Source organism: Mirounga angustirostris, unplaced genomic scaffold (genome assembly GCF_029215605.1).
Source record: "Mirounga angustirostris isolate CCGP_5_RB_7025 unplaced genomic scaffold, mMirAng1.0.hap1 SCAF_2, whole genome shotgun sequence".
NCBI classification, from domain to species: domain Eukaryota; kingdom Metazoa; phylum Chordata; class Mammalia; order Carnivora; family Phocidae; genus Mirounga; species Mirounga angustirostris.
Genome location: NW_026991710.1, coordinates 28478120 through 28485078, shown reverse-complemented (window position 1 = coordinate 28485078; position 6959 = coordinate 28478120). Strand labels below are relative to the sequence as shown.

The window sequence follows — 6959 nt, the reverse complement described above, 5'->3', positions numbered from 1 at the left end:
AATATATTCCCCCAGTCTATTACTTTCTATCCCAGGAATACTATTTTACAATACCAATTTCTAAAACAGTATGATCATTTTTTTTTTTTTTTTGGAATGCAGTGTTGAAATTCAGTGCTCCCACAATTCTCTACTTAGTTCCTGGCTTATATAACTCTTCTCATAGATCCCCTGGACCACACCATGAGCAAGGAACTAGAGAGTAAAATTGTGGTAAGGCAGACCTTCTCTAGGCACTTCTCCAGTGCCATCTGCATCCATTCTGATTGGCCAGAGACCCAGCCCTGGAACAAATCTATGAATCTGTGATTGAGTTTGATTAGTCTTGGGTGTAGAATTGAGTCAAGCCGAGACACTCTCTCTTTATCCAAGCTCTCTGAACTAGGGCAAAAGACAAAAGGATGCTGCTTATCAGTCTCTCATCAGTGGCTTTAACAGTAAGATGTGGAATTCAACAGTCCCCATTGGTCATGTTTCTTCCCTTGTGGAGTAAACCAGATGCTGTTAGAACGATGCCAAAATACAGTGTGTAGAAGAGATGATGAACAGAATGAGAAAGCCTACTTACAGTTGCTCCTGAAATCCAAACTGCCTTTTCCACAGCTTGACTTTTCAACCTTTCTGTAAGAGTTTACAGAACCACAAATTCCACGTGTAGCCTGAGCAATTCTAGCTCTCTTGTTCCTTAAACAACTAATAATTCTCAAGGGTATTTGCTACCATTTTGAGTTGTTTATGTATGAGTGGCTTGAGATTAGGACACCTCTTTCTCTCTTGTAAACTGAATATATTGGGGCGCCTGGGTGGCTCAGTCATTAAGTGTCTGCCTTCGGCTCAGGTCATGATCCCAGGGTCCTGGAATCGAGCCCCGCATCAGGCTCCCTGCGCAGCGGGAAGTCTGCTTCTCCCTCTCCCACTTCCCCTGCTTGTGTTCCCTCTCTCGCTGTGTCTCTCTCTGTCAAATAAATAAATGAAATCTTAAAAAAAAATAAACTACTATATTATCAGTATCAAATATAAAAGTTATCTCAGTAAATAGTCAACAAATATTTGTTGCATGACTTGATGACTATATCTCACTTTTTATTTTTATTCCTCTTGGCACAGCATAGCTTTAATTACCCAGAATGAGTTGGGCGCCTGGGTGGCTCAGTTGGTTGAGCGACTGCCTTTGGCTCAGGTCATGATCCTGGAGTCCCAGGATTGAGTCCCGCATCGGGCTCCCTGCTCGGCAGGGAGTCTGCTTCTCCCTCTGACCCTCCTCCCTCTCATGCTCTCTGTCTCTCATTCTCTCTCTCAAATAAATAAATAAAATCTTAAAAAAAAAAATTACCCAGAATGAGCATAATAATCATTGACCCCACTGATTTTATAAAGCATTCTTTAAAGTATTTCTGAATGCAATCATTGCTTTCATAGCAGGCAGCTACATTGAGATAGGAAAAGCTTTCTGATCTTTGACAATCATCTCTGTCCTCTATTATACTGCCCCAAATAATGCATCTTAATTAATCTTGTTTATCACAATGTTACAAGTGAAAGAGGCCTATCAGTGTGTATAGTTCAACTCATTAACTTTATTAATTAATGAGAAAACTGAGAACCAGAGAAGTTAGGTGACTTCTTCACAGTCTTGTTATTTACTAGTTAAGCTAAGAAGAGAACTGCAAATACAATTTACATCTCCTGATGTTGTACATTATTCTATGTAAAAATTTTATTTTAAATATTGGTATAACAAATACCAATCGTATCTTAATTAATGCTTTCTTCAGATCATTAATTAGGCTTAATTACATAACTTTGACAAAAATTATGAGTTCTTTTGAGAATAACTTTTACTTAGCCATTTTCACAAGTAAATACAGTACCTAACAGTACATTATCACATGTGTGATATGATGTCAGATGCATATAATTTTAATAGCAAATCACAAAATTGCTGCATTACTATGGTTATAGAAGCTTAAGCTTCTTCACAACTCAAAGAGAAAACCAAACCTGAGCCAGTATTTTATCCCTATGTGCTTAATCTCTTCTACTACATACAGAGATTCCTCCCCAAACAAGTTTATTTCATAATAGTTGTCAGTACAGGGACTTAATAGCATCTCTTTGTAGTATGGGTTTATTGTTTCTCCATATCTTAGTCACAGTTTCTTAGAAAACAAAAGCTGAGTCAAAGCTTGCCACACTTAAGCATTATTGTGTGATGCAATAGCAAGGAAACAAGAAAGCAGGGAAGTCATTTAAGGAGCTGGACTTAGTTTCCAAAGAAAGCACAGCTGGTTACTTGGTCTGGCAGGATGTCCTCCAGAACTACCATTTGGCTATTTTACCTTGAAGGAACATCTCAGGGGAAGGAGGTTAGAGGGATTAATCTGCTAGTTCCTTCTTATCTCCTTTTACCTATTATAGAGAGTTTACCCCATGAAGTAGTAACTCCTCCACACTTCTAGAATGTGTACCTTCGTGTAGGTGCTAGGGAATCAAGATCCCACATCCCACAATATGGTCTGAGCCCAGAAGTTGGGGATGAAACTCTGGCCTTCATAGGTTGGGTTGCAGTGGACACGGGTTTGTGCTGTGGGTATAAAGACATAAGCAAGGTAAAACCTTAACTTTGAGGAGGCTAAGAAAGCTGATTATTAGAGACGGGACAAATGTAGTAAGCGGGATGAATGTGGTGGCTGGACTTTCCAATGAGCAAGTGGCTAAGGACCAAAATGCAGGTGGGGCCAAGAGAATCTGAGAACCATAATTTGGTTGGATAGCTTGAGTAAATAACTGGTTGAAGTAATACATGTAATCTTTGGATTCCCTATGTCTGGTTTTTTTGGATCCTTGTCTAGTTATACATAAATAATAAGTAACACATAATAAGTAATTTTTACTATAAAACATTTAACAAGTTTTTAAAGGAAGAAAAACAATTCTATTTTCTTCCTTGCTATTGTATTATAATGGAAAACAGAATTTTGACCTTGCAAAGTTTGTAAGTAGTTGACAAATTGGAAACCTATTATTAATTTCAAAAAGATGAATATATCCTTCATATACCTAAGTATGAAAAGATACATATGCACTTTACTACTCAAAACAAAAATTATAGTATTTTCTAGTCCAGTCTAGATCTTATTCTCAAATATTTTCTTTTGATTTTTAATGCCAGGTTCTTACTGATAATCCAGAATTAGTTTTCTTTTTTTTTAAGAATTCTTTGAAATTAGTTATTTTACTAATTACTACATTTTTCCATAGTTAGAAAATTCCTTCATTTTCATTCAATCCTTATCATTAAGAAAGTCCTAGTGAACAATATAGTTGTTTATACAGTTACTCTCATTAAAAATAAAACATACACCCCGGGCGCCTGGGTGGCTCAGTTGGTTAAGCGACTGCCTTCGTCTCAGGTCATGATCCTGGAGTCCCGGGATCGAGTCCTGCATCGGGCTCCCTGCTCAGCAGGGTGTTTGCTTCTCCCTCTGACCCTCCCCCCTCTCATGTGCTCTCTGTCTCTCTCATTCTCTCTGTCTCAAATAAATAAATAAAATCTTTAAAAAAATAAAAATAAAAAATAAAATAAAACATACACCCAAAAATCTCTTCTTGATGTTGCATCCTTCTCTTAATACTGTTAGTTGTCTGTACTTTTTTAAAGCAAACTTCTGAAATAATTTGTTTATAGTTTCCAGTACACGCCATCTCTCTACTCTCTCTCTCTCTATCCCTCTTTCTTTTTCTTTCTCAATATTTTTAACAACTACAATGTAACTGATTTATACAATAGGCCATGTTACCTGGTCCTGAGTCCAGCTACAGGAGAGGGTTGAATAGAGGTTCAAGTGTTAGATTAGAGGGGTAGAAGGAAGCCTTTTGCAAAAATTGAACAAGCAAAAAAACAACACAATTAAATGCTCAGGGCAGAAAGTAATTAGATACCTCCACTTTTCTCTAGTCATGTCTTCTTTTTTTTTTTTTTTTTTTTTTTAAAGATTTTATTTATTTACTTGAGAGAGAGAGAGAGAACACATGAGAGGGGATAGGGTCAGAGGACGAAGCAGACTCCCCGCCGAGCAGGGAGCCCGATGCGGGACTCGATCCCGGGACTCCAGGATCATGACCCGAGCCGAAGGCAGTCGCCCAACCAACTGAGCCACCCAGGCGCCCACTAGTCATGTCTTCTAATGAGCTTATATTTTTTTCCTAGCAGTAAAAACTGAAAATCTTACTTTCTCTAACCAAATATGCGCTTCAAATGTATAGTTATAAATATGTATGCATATGTATGTGCATATACGTGTATAGCTATAAATGTATAAATATTGATGCTTCTTCATGTAACAATTTAGAAAATACCCGGCTGCAGCCTCGAGCCGCTCTGCCCGCCAAGCCGGCGACCCGCGCCACTGCCCGAGCCTGTGCGCGCACCTCGACTGCACGCCCCACATCGGGGCGCTGCGCGACTGGGGCGGCTGGCTCTCGCCGCTCCGATGCAGCCTTCTCCTTGTGCTGCCTGAGCGAGCCGCCGCGAGTCTACCACGACTTGGCCGAGGTGGTGAGCTGCCAGTGGTCATCTCCCTCCGAGGCAACTGAGAGTTTCATACGGAAGGAAATTTGGTTTGCACCTCCACAATTCTATGAAATAAGAAGACTGGGGAACTTTGCCTCTCTCTCTGACTTGCACAAATTTTGTTTGGACCGTGCATCGGAAGCAATGGAAAGATGGCTGCCGATCACATTTTTAACTGCTGATGCAATGCTCCAGCTTTTACCAGGATCGATGAGCTGGACTTAGGAGATTCAGAATTTTTAGAAAATGTTATGTCCTCTGAAAAAAAGACTGAAGAAATCATGAAGGAAGGCAAGACATTTCACCGACTAGTGTAACACAGCCACCATGTGTATAATCCCCACGTAACTATCCATTTGAAGTATAAACAGGTTTATCCTAAGACCTATGTAATAAGAGCCATTTGTAGAGTACTGCTTTTTTTTTTTTTTTAGATTTTATTTATTTATTTGAGAAAGAGAGAATGAGAGAGAGCAAGCTCATGAGAGGGGGGAGGGTCAGAGGGAGAAGCAGACTCCCCACTGAGCAGGGAGCCCGATGCGGGACTCGATCCCGGGACTCCAGGATCACGACCCGAGCTGAAGGCAGTCGCCCAACCGACTGAGCCACCCAGGCGCCCGAGTACTGCTTATTTGTACTTAGTTGACTGCTTGGAGTTGTCCTGTGGAATACTGAAGGTTGACTAGACTTGCTTGGAGCGGAAGGACCTGCCCAGAAGTTATAGAACAGTCTTTCACATTTCAAGCGCATTGGAGCACTTCCTTGCTTATTTCATTCTTCAAACCTTACAGTATCCCACAAGTATCAATAAAGTGCTAATGATGTTGTTCCCAGATTGAGGAAAAAAACTTTCACAAGGGTTTCCAGCTCTGTGTTATTTTATTATCAGAAGTTTAAATAAGATGTCCGGTATATGATCACTTTCCTTGATGTGCTTAGGAGATGGATCCATGACCACCTTAGATTTGCTGCTGGAATTAGGTGAAGGGTATCTGATTACACAGGGGGCAGTAGACTGAGCCGACCTTCAAGTGACAGGGTCATTATTTTCTTATATGTCTTTAGCTTGATGATTAACCTTCAATTCTGTTTACTACCAAATGGCCTTAGTTATTAGGTTTACCAAATGGGAAACCTATTTTAAAGAAATATGAAGCCATCACAGAAGCCATAATTATTTTTACTCTGGAGCAGTAACTAATGAATGCAAAGAGATTAAAGATATGTAGAACTAGTCATCACTCAGTGGCGCTTTATTAATGATGCTTATTTTCAAAAAAAATTTTTTAAAGTTTTATTTATTTATTTGAGAGAGAGAGAAAGCATGAGGTGGGGAGGGTCAGAGGGAGAAGCAGACTCCTCGCTGAGCAAGGAGCCCGATGCGGGACTCGATCCTGGGACTCCAGGATCATGACCTGAGCCGAAGGCAGTCACCCAACTGACTGAGCCACCCAGGCGCCCTCAATATTTTTAATATGGGTAATTTTTTCATGTTCTCTTTTAAGAAGAATACTGTTTTGATTAAAGATGGGAAATGGCTAAGACATCAAAAAAAAAAAAAAATTAAAATACCCAAGTTAGAAAAACAGATGAAAACTTAGTAATAATAGATCATACAACCACGTTGTCACATTTCCTTCCAATCTTTTTTATATTTACTTGTACAATAACTGGCAGGTATCTTACGTCTTCAGTTGGAGTTTTGATAATTGAATATGCTTATGTAACGATAGCAGGATATAGAAAATTTTCATCAAGTTAGAACATTCCCTCATGTTCTTTTTAGTCAAATGTTCAGCCTCTTCCAGAAGTAGCCATATTTTAACTTCTCTAATAGATTAGTTTTTTTTTTTTTTTTTTTAAGATTTTATTTATTTATTTATGAGAGACTGAGAGAGAGAGAAGCAGAGGGAGAAGCAGGCTCCCAAGGAGCAGGGAGCCCAATGCGGGACCCGATCCCAGGAGCCTAGGATCATGACCTGAGCCGAAGGCAGACGCTTAACCGTCTGAGCCACCCAGGCGCCCTATAATAGATGAGTTTTTAATCTGGTTTCTTTCACTCAACATGATTTTGGGTTTCATCTGTGTTGTTTCATGTGTCAATGGTTCATTCCTTTTTATTGGTAGGAAGTATTCAATAATATGAGTATATTTCCATGAGTTTATCTTTCTTCTGGAGATGGATCTGTGAGTAATTTCTCTAATACCAAATGAAATATCCAAAGAAAATAGCTAGCATACTATTTAAAGCTATATCCACACACATAAAATATAAACCTAAAATGATTTTTAAACTAAAGTTATCTATTTCGAAATATGTGTACTCACCAACTTCTTAAAACAAGAAAGGGGTGTGTGTGTGTATTTGTGCATGCACGTGTGTGAG

General features: G+C 39.2%; 1 pseudogene; it reads left to right on the top strand.

Moving 5' to 3' along the window:
• The first annotated feature begins 498 nt into the window (after window positions 1-498).
• LOC123848979 (acyl-coenzyme A diphosphatase NUDT19-like) lies at window positions 499-6398 on the top strand (annotated as a pseudogene).
• Window positions 6399-6959: the final 561 nt, after the last annotated feature.